General features: G+C 46.3%; 2 protein-coding genes across 2 annotated transcripts in view; both read left to right on the top strand.

Annotated features, from left to right (window-relative positions):
* Positions 1-14,238, top strand: part of LOC120999664 (oocyte zinc finger protein XlCOF6-like) — a 2,208,135-nt gene that overhangs the window by 1,376,709 nt on the left and 817,188 nt on the right. The window lies entirely within an intron of this gene.
* LOC120999657 (zinc finger protein 260-like) overlaps positions 1-14,238 on the top strand; it is a 344,532-nt gene that overhangs the window by 320,982 nt on the left and 9,312 nt on the right. The window lies entirely within an intron of this gene.

Here is a 14,238-nt window from a genome sequence, read left to right as displayed (position 1 = left end):
TCCAGGCCATTCTGAGATTGTTTTCTTATCACATATTGTACTTCATGACAGTGATAAAAGTGAGTCAAAAAAATTTCATTTTAGAAACTACACCCCTCAAGGTATTCGAAACAGATTTTACAAATTGTGTTAACCCTTTAGATGTTCCACAATAATTAATGGAAAATGGAGATGAAATTTCAGAATTTCACTTTTTTGGCAGATTTTCCATTTTAATCCCTTTTTTCCAGTAACAAAGCAAGGGTTAACAGCCAAACAAAACTCAATATTTATTACCCTGATTCTGTAGTTTACAGAAACACCGCAAATGTGGTCATAAGCTGCTGTACGGGCACACGTCAGGGCGCAGAAGGAAAGGAATGCCATACGGTTTTTGGAAGGCAGATTTCACTGGGATAATTTTAAGTTGCCATGTCCCATTTAAAGCTTTCCTGATGCACCCCTAGAGTAGAAACTCCAAAAAAGTGACCCCATTTTGGAAACTAAAGGATAAGGTGGTGGTTTTGTTGGTACTATTTTAGGGTACGTATGATTTTTAGTTGCTCTATATTACACTTTTTGTGAAGTAAGGTAACAAAAAATAGCTGTTTTGGCACCATTTTAATTTTTTGTTTTTCACAACGTTCATCTGACAGGTTAGATCATGTGGTATTTTTATAGAGCAGGTTGTTATGGACGCGACAATACCAAATATGACAACTGTTTTGGGTTGTTTGTTTCAGTTTTACATAATAAAGCATTTTTAAAAAAATTATTTTTTAGTGTCTCCACATTCTGAAAACCAAAGTTCTTTTATTTCTTGGGCGATTGTGGGGTGCATATGACTTTTTGATCGCTTGGTATTACACTTTTTGTGATGTAAGGTGACAAGAAATTTTTTTTTTTTTAGCAGATTTTAATAAATAAAATTGACGGTGTTCACCTGAGGGTTTAGCAGGTCATTAAGGACATGGCAATACCTAATATGTATACTTCTTTTTATTTATTTAAGTTTTACACAATAATGTCATTTTTGAAACAAAATCAATCATGTTTTAGTGTCTCCATATTCTGAGAGCCATAGTTTTTTTTATGTTTTGGGCAATTGTCTTAGGGTATCATTTTTTGCGGGATAAGGTGACGGTTAGATTGGCTCTATTTTGGGGTGCATATGACTTTTTGATCACTTGCTATTACACTTTTTGTGATGAAGGTGACAGTAAATGGCTTTTTTTACACCGTTTTTATTTTTTGCAGTGTTCACCTGAGGGGTTAGGTCATGTGGTATTTTTATATAGCAGGTTGTTATGGATGTGGCGATACCTGATATGTATACTTTTTTTTTTTTATACTAAGTTCTACACAATAACAGCATTTGGGAAACCAAAAAAATTATGTTTTAGTGTCTCCATAGTCTGAGAGTCGTGTTTTTTTTTTTTTTTTTGGGCAATTGTCTTAGGTAGGAGCTCATTTTTGAGGTGATAGTTAGATTGGTACTATTTTGGGGGATATACGCCTATTTTATCGCTTGCTGTTGGATTTTTAGTGATGTATTGTGACAAAATTTCTTTTATTTTTTAGCACAGTTTTTATTATATTTTTTTGACGGTGTTCATTTGAGGGGTAAGGTCATGTGATATTCTTATAGAGCCAGTCAATACGGACACGGCGATACCTTAATATGTCTACTTTTTTTTTTTTTCCCTATTTTTTTCAATTTTTTTATTTTGGGAAACGGACCCTTTTTTTTTACATGAAACTTAAAAAAAAAAATTGTAAAACTTAATTTTTTTACTTTTTTTTCACTTTTTTTTTGTCCCACACTGGGACTTCAACTTTTGGTGGTCTGATCCCCTTTACAGTGCATCACAATACTTCTGTATTGTGATGCATTGGCTTAAGTGTATTACACAGTGTAATACAGGGGGCTGGATCTTAAAGGCTGTCACGGAAGGCAGCCACGATGCCTAAGGAAGGCATCGGGCTGCCTTCCCTGCCACCGGGTCCCCGTCACAGCAGCGCGGAGACCCAATGGAAGCTCTTTCCCTCCCTCCACACATCACACAAGTCGCGGTCAGCGCTGACTGCGGCACATCAAGGGTTAATGCACCGGCATCGATGATTTCACCGATGCAGGCGCATGCAGCATCTTCTGCACCCCCCCGATCACTGCACCATACATGTGCGACGCTGGTCCTTAAGTCACAGACATCTGCGCCGTACATGTATGGCGCAGGTCCTTAGGGGGGTTAATGGGAAATCTGATAGGAATTTCAGAGAAACCTCCTCCTCCTGGATATAGTGCCCCAATATATTCATCATCTTCCTTGGCACCGGTGCAATGTGACACAATATGGACAGAAACAATCACAAAAAGACTGGAGGGTAAATGCCGTTTCTGAGTAAAGGTCACATGATACGATAGGCCTCAGTTATAAACCTGTAGTATATGGACCCATGGGGTGTTATTATTATTATTAGGTGTTATTTGCACTGTATTTGTATTATAATAGTACAGGCGTTTTTTTTTTATTTATTACATTTTTTTATTTTAAGGGAAGCGAGTGATTTGAATTTAAAATTTCTTTATATTTTTTAAAACTTTTTTTTTACTTTTTTAAAATCACCCAAAGTAACTATAACAAGCAATCATTAAATTGCCACTTGTATTCCGTAATGGATATTTATGCATATACAAGATGCAATATATTCCAATGCAATGCTGCCTCCTGCTGGCCAGCATTGGAATGTACTAGTAATTGACCTGGAAGCCTTGTGAAGGCTCGGGCCTATTACTAGTATGGGACTCCTTCCTTGATCTCAGCCAGGGGACGGTGGACCAGTCCGGGAAGCGCGCGGCTCCCAGTTTTAGCTCTCCCAGATGCTGTGGTCAAATGTGACAATGGCATCTGAGAGCGCCAAAACCGGGAGCCGATCGCTATCTAATCATTATCTGTGTATTTGTCATATCTAACTCTGAACCGATGTCACCGATCAGTTCCCTAGCCTATTTCATATACAGGTCCTTCTCAAAAAATTAGCATATTGTGATAAAGTTCATTATTTTCTGTAATGTACCGATAAACATTAGACTTTCATATATTTTAGATTCATTACACACAACTGAAGTAGTTCAAGCCTTTTCTTGTTTTAATATTGATGATTTTGGCATACAGCTCATGAAAACCCAAAATTCCTATCTCAAAAAATTAGCATATTTCATCCGGCCAATATAACAAAAGTGTTTTAAATACAAAAAAAGTCAACCTTCAAATAATTAAGTTCAGTTATGCACTCAATACTTGGTCGGGAATCCTTTTGCAGAAATGACTGCTTCAATGCGGCGTGGCATGGAGGCAATCAGCTTGTGGCACTGCTGAGGTGTTATGGAGGCCCAGGATGCTTCGATAGCGGCCTTAAGCTCATCCAGAGTGTTGGGTCTTGCGTCTCTCAACTTTCTCTTCCCAATATCCCACAGATTCTCTATGGGGTTCAGGTCAGGAGAGTTGGCAGGCCAATTGAGCACAGTAATATCATGGTCAGTAAACCATTTACCTGTGGTTTTGGCACTGTGAGCAGGTGCCAGGTCGTGCTGAAAAATGAAATCTTCATCTCCATAAAGCTTTTCAGCAGATGGAAGCATGAAGTGCTCCAAAATCTCCTGATAGCTAGCTGCATTGACCCTGCCTTTGATAAAACACAGTGGACCAACACCAGCAGCTGACATGGCACCCCAGACCATCACTGACTGTGTGTCACGGAACCATGAACCAGACGTACAACAAGAGATAAGTGAAAATAAGAAGGCTTTATTGAAAATAAAGCTGTAAAGCAAAAGTCCAAGCGGATGGTGAAACCGAAGCAGAGTCTTTGAGAGGCCAGGGGTCAGGAACCAGAAGGGTAGTCAGACGAAGCCAGGATCAGGAACCAGCAGGGTAGTCAGACGAAGCCAGGATCAGGAACCAGCAGGGTAGTCAGACGAAGCCAGGATCAGGAACCAGAAGCAGCAGCAGTCTTAGAAGCATGTGAACACAGGAGGACCAAGCAAGGAACTGAAGCCACAGACCTCCTATATATATGAGCTAGGCATCCAGCTCCTCCCAGTGGGAAGGAGGAGCCGCAGGGTGGAAGGCTACAAGAAACCCAGAAACCAAGATGGCCGCCAGCACATGTCAAACGAAGGAGAACAGCAAGAAGGTAAGACCATGACAGTACCTCCCCCTCAAGGGCCCCTCCTCCGCGGAGCAAAAAACGGTTTCTGAGGGAAGCGTGCGTGGAAGGCTCAGAGCAAGGCAGGAGCATGGACATCTGCGGAGGGAACCCAGGAACGCTCCTCTGGACCATAACCACGCCAATGGACCAAAAACTGCACCCGACCGCGGACCAGGCGTGAGTCCAGGATATTGCTCACCTCATACTCCTCACGATTGCCCACTCGGACCGGACGAGGCCGAGGAACCGAGGAAGTGAAACGATTACACACCAGTGGCTTCAACAGGGAGACATGAAACACGTTAGAGATCCGCATGCCAGGAGGAAGCGCAAGGGCATAGGCTACCGGGTTTACCCTGCGAAGCACTCGGAAGGGACCAACAAAGCGAGGCGCCAGCTTGGGAGTGGGCACTCGAAGGTTGAGGTTGCGGGTGGACAACCATACACGGTCTCCGACCGGGTAGGAAGGAGCAGGCGCTCGTCTGCGATCAGCCTGGAGTCTCTGGCGCTGCGCAGAGGCCTCGAGGGACTTCTGGATCTGTACCCAAGAAGCACGTAGGAGGGAAAGGTGATCCTCCACAGCCGGAATATCCTGGGGAGAGAATACCTCCGGTAACACGGCAGGTTGGAACCCATAATTGGCCATGAAGGGAGACGTCCCAGAGGAAGAGTTCACCGCCGTGTTCCTGGCAAACTCAGCCCAAGGCAGGAGGTCAACCCAATTGTCTTGGTGATCGGAGACATAGCAACGAAGGAATTGCTCCAAGGCCTGATTGGATCGTTCTGCGGCCCCATTGGACTGAGGGTGGTAGGCCGAGGAGAAGGAGAGATGAATCCCCAACTGGGAGCAAAAGGCGCGCCAGAACCTGGACACAAACTGACTCCCCCGATCCGACACAATCTCCTTGGGCAAACCGTGCAACCGGAAGACCTCCCTGGCAAAAATCGTGGCCAACTCTTGTGCAGAGGGTAACTTCTTGAGAGGAACACAGTGGCACATTTTGGAAAATCGATCCACAATCATGAGAATGACCGTATGGCCTCGGGATGCAGGGAGGTCCACAATGAAATCCATCCCCAGGTGTGACCATGGGCGCTCCCCGGTGGCTATGGGTTGCAGAAGGCCCAACGGAAGGTGCCGAGGGGACTTACTCTGGGCACAAACGGAGCATGCCGCTACATATGCGGCGATGTCGGAACGTAGGGAAGGCCACCAGAACAGACGTGAAACAGCCCAGGACAGCTGATTCTTTCCAGGATGCCCCGCGGTCTTGGAGTTATGGTAGGTTCGCAACAACCGAGTGCGCAACTCCTCAGGCACAAAACATCTGCCGTTGGGTCTCCCAGAGGGAGCACCAGATTGAGCCGCCAAAATCTGCTCACCCAGGGGAGAGGTCAGGCTGGTGCGAATGGCGGCCAGGATCTGATTCGGAGGTATGACCGAAGTCGGAATCGACTCCTCCCTGGACAGCTCGGAGTACTGCCGTGATAGGGCATCCGCCCTGATGTTCTTGGAACCGGGTAGGTAGGAGACCACGTAATTAAAACGTGACAAGAACAGAGCCCATCTGGCCTGACGTGGTGTCAATCTCTTGGCCTCAGAAAGGTAGGTCAGATTCTTATGGTCCGTCAGGATGAGAACCGGAACCACCGAACCCTCGAGCAAGTGCCTCCATTCTTTAAGGGCCTGCACGATGGCCAATAACTCCCTGTCACCAATCTGATAGTTGCACTCCGCGGAAGACAGTTTCCGGGAGTAAAACCCACAAGGAAGCAGAGGACCCTCTGGTGTTCTACGCTGGGACAGAAGGGCGCCTACTCCCGTCTCAGACGCGTCCACCTCGAGGACAAAGGGCAACCCAGGGTTGGGATGCGACAGAATCGGAGCCGACACAAAAGCGGACTTTAGGGCCTCAAAAGCTCGGATGGCCTCGAGCGGCCAGACCTGGGAATTACTGCCCTTCCTGGTCAGATCCGTGAGAGGCTTGGCCAGCATGGAAAGGTCCCTGATGAACTTCCGATAATAATTGGCGAAGCCCAAAAAGCGCTGCAGGGAACGAAGACCACTGGGCTGGGGCCACTGTAAGACAGCCGAAACCTTCTCAGGATCCATGGAGAACCCCTCAGCGGAAATGATGTAACCTAAGAAGGTTACCTGGGATCGGTGAAATTCGCATTTCTCAAGCTTACCGAACAGCTTGTTCTCTCGTAACCGTTGCAACACTCGTCTGACATCCAGAATGTGGGCCTCCATGGATTCAGAATATACCAAGATGTCATCCAAATAGACCACCACACACTGCTGCAACAGGTCACGGAAAACATCGTTGATGAATTCCTGAAAGACTGCGGGCGCATTGCACAACCCAAAGGGCATAACCAAGGATTCATAATGACCGGTCCTGGTGTTAAACGCGGTCTTCCACTCATCGCCCGCCTTGATCCTTACCAGGTTATATGCCGCCCTCAGGTCGAGTTTGGTAAAGACCGTGGCCCCTTTAAGGCGATCGAACAGCTCGGAAATCAAGGGTATCGGGTAAGCGTTCTTGATCGTGATGCGATTGAGACCCCTGTAATCGATGCAAGGCCTCAACTCACCGCCCTTCTTTTTCACAAAGAAAAATCCAGCCCCTGCCGGGGACGAGGATTTGCGAATGTGTCCGCGTGAAAGCGCCTCCCTCACGTACTCCTCCATGGCCTCATTCTCCGCTACCGACAGTGGATAGACTTTGCCACGAGGAGGAACGGCACCAGGTTGTAACTCTATGGCACAATCGTATGGGCGGTGCGGAGGTAGGGCAACCGCGCGCACCTTATCGAATACATCCCGGTACTCCTCGTATTCAGGAGGCAACAGAGAGTCCGAGGAAGTACACAGCAACTTGACAGACCCATGGATGCAACTAGCCCCACACTGCGGTGACCACGAGAGGATCTCGGCCGATCTCCAATCGAAAGTCGGATTATGCTTCTGGAGCCAGGGGTACCCCAAGACCACCGAGTAGTGTGGAGACGAAATAACCTGGAGGCAGACCGACTCTCTGTGAACGGCACCAATGGCTATCCCCACTGGAAGGGTCTCATGAGTCACGTGTGGCGGCAGAAGGGGTCTGCCGTCTATCGCCTCAAGAGCCATTGGAGAACCTCGAGCCTGCAGAGGAATGGAATTGGCGGCAGCGAACACACTATCAATGAACAAACCACCAGCACCAGAGTCCACCAACGCCTGGGTCGTCACCGAGCCCCCGACCCAGGAGAGGACAACAGTGATCAGTGGTTTGTCAACACGGGAAACCGGGGACGAGGAGACTCCACCCAAGATCTGCCCCCGACAGGATCTCAGGTGCGAGCGTTCTCCCGGACGGTTCGGACATGCCAACCGAAAATGCCCACCGAGACCACAGTACATGCATCGGCCCTCGCGTCTCCGGAGTACCCTCTCCCCCTCGGACAGGCGAGCAAACCCCAGCTGCATGGGTTCACCCCCAGACAAGTCATCCCCAGGAGGCGTGGGAGGAGAGGGAGGCACGGGTGGGACAGCAAACGTAGGCGCCAATCTGTTAGAAGACCTCCGCAGGCTCTCCTTAAAGGAAGGTCTCTCCCTGAGTCTGGTGTCAATCAAAATCAGGAAAGAAATAAGAGACTCGAGCTCCACTGGTAGGTCCTTAGCTGCAACCTCATCCTTCAAGGCATCCGAGAGACCATGAGAGAAAGCAGCGACCAGAGCCTCATTATTCCAGCCCACCTCTGCTGCCAGGGTACGAAACTCAATGGCGTATTCAGCTACGGATCGTGAACCCTGTCTGATGGACATAAGGAGCTTCGCAGCAGAGGCAGCACGAGCCGGCACATCGAATACCTTCCGAAGAGAAGCAACAAAACCGGAAAACTCGGCAACCACCGGATTGTTGTTCTCCCATAAAGGGCTGGCCCAGGCCAAGGCCTTGTCCGAGAGCAGCGAGATCAAGAAGCCCACCTTTGATCTCTCAGTAGGAAAGGCATGTGGCAGCAACTCGAAATAAATGCCCACCTGGTTAAGGAAACCTCGGCACTGAGTTGGCTCTCCCCCAAAGCGCTGTGGAAGAGGGGCAGAACCGGTCATACCCCGAAACACCGCAGGCGCAACAACAGGTGTCGGGGTAGACTCTGGCGCAACAACCGGAGCGGCAGTAGGAGCGACAACCGACCCATCGGCAACGGGAGCGAAATGAGCCGTGCGTTCAAGCAGGGTTAGCAACGCCACAGCGAACCGACCCAACAGGTGATTCTGCTGATCAAGTCTGGCAACCAGCATGGGTAGCGAGGATGGCCCTGTACCGTCAGAATTCATGGCTTGGTCCTAATGTCACGGAACCATGAACCAGACGTACAACAAGAGATAAGTGAAAATAAGAAGGCTTTATTGAAAATAAAGCTGTAAAGCAAAAGTCCAAGCGGATAGTGAAACCGAAGCAGAGTCTTTGAGAGGCCAGGGGTCAGGAACCAGAAGGGTAGTCAGACGAAGCCAGGATCAGGAACCAGCAGGGTAGTCAGACGAAGCCAGGATCAGGATCCAGCAGGGTAGTCAGACGAAGCCAGGATCAGGAACCAGAAGCAGCAGCAGTCTTAGAAGCATGTGAACACAGGAGGACCAAGCAAGGAACTGAAGCCACAGACCTCCTATATATATGAGCTAGGCATCCAGCTCCTCCCAGTGGGAAGGAGGAGCCGCAGGGTGGAAGGCTACAAGAAACCCAGAAACCAAGATGGCCGCCAGCACATGTCAAACGAAGGAGAACAGCAAGAAGGTAAGACCATGACACTGTGGGTACTTGACACTGGACTTCAGGCATTTTGGCATTTCCCTCTCCCCAGTCTTCCTCCAGACTCTGGCACCTTGATTTCCGAATGACATGCAAAATTTGCTTTCATCCGAAAAAAGTACTTTGGACCACTGAGCAACAGTCCAGTGCTGCTTCTCTAGCCCAGGTCAGGCGCTTCTGCCGCTGTTTCTGGTTCAAAAGTGGCTTGACCTGGGGAATGCGGCACCTGTAGCCCATTTCCTGCACACGCCTGTACACGGTGACTCTGGATGTTTCTACTCCAGACTCAGTCCACTGGTTCCGCAGGTCACCCAAGGTCTGGAATCGGTCCTTCTCCACAATTTTCCTCAGGGTCTGGTCACCTCTTCTCGTTGTGCAGCGTTTTCTGCCACACTTTTTCCTTGCCACAGACTTCCCACTGAGGTGCCTTGATACAGTACTCTGGGAACAGCCTATTCGTTCAGAAATTTCTTTCTGTGTCTTACCCTCTTGCTTGAGGGTGTCAATGATGGCCTTCTGGACAGCAGTCAGGTCGGCAGTCTTACCCATGATTGCGGTTTTGAGTAATGAACCAGGCTGGGAGTTTTTAAAAGCCTCAGGAATCTTTTGCAGGTGTTTAGAGTTAATTAGTTGATTCAGATGATTAGGTTAATAGCTCGTTTAGAGAACCTTTTCATGATATGCTAATTTTTTGAGATAGGAATTTTGGGTTTTCATGAGCTGTATGCCAAAATCATCAATATTAAAACAAGAAAAGGCTTGAACTACTTCAGTTGTGTGTAATGAATCTAAAATATATGAAAGTCTAATGTTTATCAGTACATTACAGAAAATAATGAACTATATCACAATATGCTAATTTTTTGAGAAGGACCTGTAATAGACCAGAATGCCATCACTTTCTTAAAGGGGTTATGCAGCAATATATATTATTGATCCTCAGAACAGGTCATTAATATCAGATTGGCAGGGGTCTGACACCCGGTACCCCCGCTAATAAGCTGTTTGTAGAGGAGTGCTGCTTTTCTTCATTATACTGCCTGTCATCTTCACAGTTTGGGCGGCGCAGTGTAATGACAGGTACTCTCTTTATTCACTTGCAGCTGCGTCCTCTTCAAACAGCTGATCGGTGGGGGTGCCGGCTGTTGTACCCCTGCCAATCTGATATTAATGTCCTGAGGATAGATTATCAATATATATTGCAGCACAACCCCTTTAATTTTTTCACTCACAGTCCTGGCTATATGGCTGGTGACAGTGCGCCTGCAGTACAACACCGCCAATGATATCAGACAGTAAGAGAAAATACATTGTGTTGTAAGTGTATTTTACATACATAATTAAGTACTGATTGGTTCTGTCCCCTTTAAATATTATATCACCTTTTTGTAATGATATTCCTTGTAATGTAGTGAGTCAGGGATCGTTAGATAACATGCACGTATCCCCCATTGTACTGAGAAGGCTTCATTCCTGAGTGGTTATCTCTGCCCTGCGTGCCGCACATTGGACGTCCTTAGGAGGAGAGGCTGAAAGGGATAAACCTTGTGAATGACGGTTTTTTAGAAGGAGAATGAGGGAAGTGGAGGGGTAAAGGATGGGTGTGGGGACAAAGTGGTGGAAGAACCATAACTAAATTCTCTGCAAACTGCAGAGCAAATAAAACATAACATTTGCCCAGCTCATTCATCTCCTCTCCATATTCAGTACATGGAAGATCTAAACATGCACACGGTGCACAGGAACGCCCATTGAGCACTCAGATTAAATCACGTCCCTGATATAGGCGGGTCATTTAATAGGATTTGTCTGGTCTGGTACCAGGAGGTGAGTTTCAAATCACAGAATCTCATGTGTGGCTTGGTCCACCAAGTGGCTGAGCAAGGTTATTACTCCCTTATGCCATTTATTAAAATCTCTATGTGGTGACCCCATTTGGAAATGTGGGTTAGCTAAGCGGGTCATATGTAATGAGTTGTGGGGGTGTAGATTTTTGAGGATTCTCATTTTTTGCTACGCCCGCTAAGTCGACATAAAAAAAAAATGTTTTCCCTGGCTCGTTCTGGGATCTCTCCCATTGGGGTATGCAGTAAGTTAGGAAGGGCTAGTCTGGGTATAAAGGCCTGTTCAGTGATGAACTCACTGATGAAGGGACTAGGGGTCCCGAAACGCGTTTGAGGAAGCTGGGGGCTCATCATTTGCTTGCAAGCAATACGAAGATTCATGCGACCCGACTGTTGCCACTTTGGACCTCTGCAACACTCATCACGTGTAAGAGGGAATCTAAGTGAGGTCACCGCTGACGTCTCAGAAGTGTGCTGTAACATACAGAGCCCACGAGCGCTGCCTCACTCCATGCCGAAAAGCCTATACACAGACTATACACAGACGGATATAACAGACGCCACTTACGGGACTGCGAGGGGAACTTCAGGAAAGGTAAGCACCGGGATAGTACCGGAGAACACGTGGGACGCCACGTCGAGGTACACCGGCCTGAAACCTACTTTACCCCCGCTTGCAGGTCCTTAAAATCATCGTCTCCGTCTACTACTGTGTTATTACTGATAAGCATTGCTACTAACACCTGCCATTTGGCCAGTATTACTGCCTCACTTACCGCTATTTGTTGAGGATTTTTTGGGGCTGAACATTATACTCATTACACATCAACCTTATTGCTCTACAATTGCTATACCGTTCCAGGACATTAACTCTTATATCAATCCCACGTCGATATAACCTTTTAAAGACATCATCTGTTACTACATTATTGTCTATTGTTGCTGCCACCATATGATATTTATTCAGATATTTATTCTGATACTTTTTCTGATATTTATTCTTACAACTTAGTCGATATTTATTCAGATATTTATTCTGATACTATTTATTCTGATACTATTTATTCTGGTACTTTTTCAGATATTTATTCTGATATTTATCTTGATGTTTATTTGATATTTACTTGATATTTATTCTGATATTTTTTTTACTATATTGATGTCCACTCATATTTTATAAAACTACATTGACCAATACATTTTAATTATCAATATTTCCTCCATTTGTAAGTGTGCCTGCTACTATTCGATTATTTGTACATTTTTAGATTGGGTGAGTCTTTAGCATCTATACTCTCGGTTGAGCAACCCAATACATCCATTAGTTTGTTAGTGATGATATTTATACCTGCCTCTCACTATAGCCCTTGCGGTTTATAGTTTCTCCTGGAGTTCTCTCCTGGTGTTTTGTGGATCTCCGGCTCCCAGTTCGTTTTCAGTTAAGTCCTCCTTCCTTCCTTTCTGTTGTTTGTACTGGCTAGGCCTTAGGTAGACGTGGGTTCCTTCATCTTGTGCAAGGAACCGGTTGTCTTTTCGCCTGCTCCCTAGCTGAGGGTTTGTATCAGTTGCAGCAGGGCTTAGGTTCGAGTGCATGAACACTTCTACCATCAAGATTTGTTCATGTTGATAGCAGTCAGGGAAAGGCTCAGGCATTGTCAGGAGGTGACCTTTCCCTGTTCCCTAGCTGTGGGGCCTAGCCTGCTGTTTTGTGTAATTTTGTTGTGTTTGGTTTGCTTCCCTTCCCTCACCTTCCGTGACAGACGTGTGGTGTATACAGTCTATAGCAATTCTCATGAGAGCATTCAAAGCTGTTGTAGGACAATATAAGGTATTCTGGGGCGGCGACCCTGCCAGATAAATGTACGGTATAGACAGTTGATTTTCTTCTCATCCCTATGGCGTAAATCTATTGGTAGTAAATGTAAAAGGTATAACAAGCGGGGGAATTCCACCATCTTAAGAAGGTACGCCTGCCCCATATGAGACAAAGGAAGGTGTCGCCAGTCTGCCAATGTGTCCTCAAGCGCAAGTATATAGGAAACAATGTTTGCATTGTATAATTTGCCCGGTGACTTGGTGATCTGTAGCCCCAGGTATGATATAGAGGGCAAGCGCCATTGAAATGGGTAATGAGCAGTCCACCTCTGTCTCTTGTGGCCTTTAAGGAGCATGGCTTTAGATTTATCCAGATTTAGGGTATATCCTGAGAGTTGTCCAATATCCGTAAGATTCTGTAGTGTTTGTGGGAGTGTAATTTCAGGGTTTTTGATGATTAACAGAATATCATCTGCAAATGCGGCCAAGGCAACTAAATTATGACTATGTTGTGGGGAGGTGTGGAGTGGCTGTAAGTGATGTAAGGGGGGGGTCCAAAGAGATATTAAAAGTAAAGGAGAAAGAGGGCAGCCCTGCCTAGTGCCCCTAAAAATATCCAAATAGGGGGTTATATAGCCATTTACTGTGAGTATAGTGCGAACATCCGATTGGAGATGGCAGACAAAATCAGAGAATACCGGGCCAAATCCTCTGTGAGATAGAGCAGCATTCAGAAAGGTCCATGACACTTTATCAAACGCCTTTTCGGCATCTAGACTTAATAAAAGTGTGTGTGTGTGTGGGGGGGGGGGGGGGGGGGGCATTACCATCTTGTGTCTCAAGGGTGGCGGCTATAGCTGCCCTGAATTTTTTACAGTTTGTCTAGATTTAATGAAACCTCTTTGTGAGGGGTGTATGATGTTGGGGAGGATGTTTTGTAATCCAATTAATAGAATTTTTGCTAGGAATTTGTAATCACTATTCAGAAGGGATATGGGTCTATAAGACTGTGGCAGTGTCAAGTCTTTATTGGGTTTGGGAAGTAATATTGTCCTAAAGTCTAGGAACAAGTCCACCGCCGTATGGTCCTTGTATATGGCATTGTATAGCTTGGTTAGTATAGGGAAGGTCTCGGGGTTAAGCATTTTGTAATATTCATTACAGAGTCCGTCGTGACTAGGGGCTTTGTTGATGGGCGACGAGGAAATCACATTTCGTACCTCAGCCTCTGTAATAGTTGCATCTAGTACTGATTGTTGTTCCTCCGTAAGAGTAGAGAGATCCAGAGAATCGAGGAAGGAGGCTATTTTGTCCGGGTCTGTTGGGGAAGCCCTGTATAAATCCTCGTAATACGAGTGAAATATGTCTCAGATTTTTCCTATCTCAGTAGTAATATCCATAGAAGCGGGATCATGTAAGGAGTGAATGTGGGCATGTTTAATGCGGTTTTGGGTCAGACGCGCCAAGAGACGTCCTGGTTTATTTACCTCCCTATAGTATTTGTTCTGATCCAGTCGGGTCAGCCAAATTGCCTGACTCTGAACAAATGATTCTAATATCTGTTTAGTTTCTTCATATACTTGTTT

This window comes from Bufo bufo, chromosome 4 (genome assembly GCF_905171765.1).
Source record: "Bufo bufo chromosome 4, aBufBuf1.1, whole genome shotgun sequence".
Classification (NCBI taxonomy): domain Eukaryota; kingdom Metazoa; phylum Chordata; class Amphibia; order Anura; family Bufonidae; genus Bufo; species Bufo bufo.
This window is presented reverse-complemented; position numbering and strand designations above follow the sequence as displayed.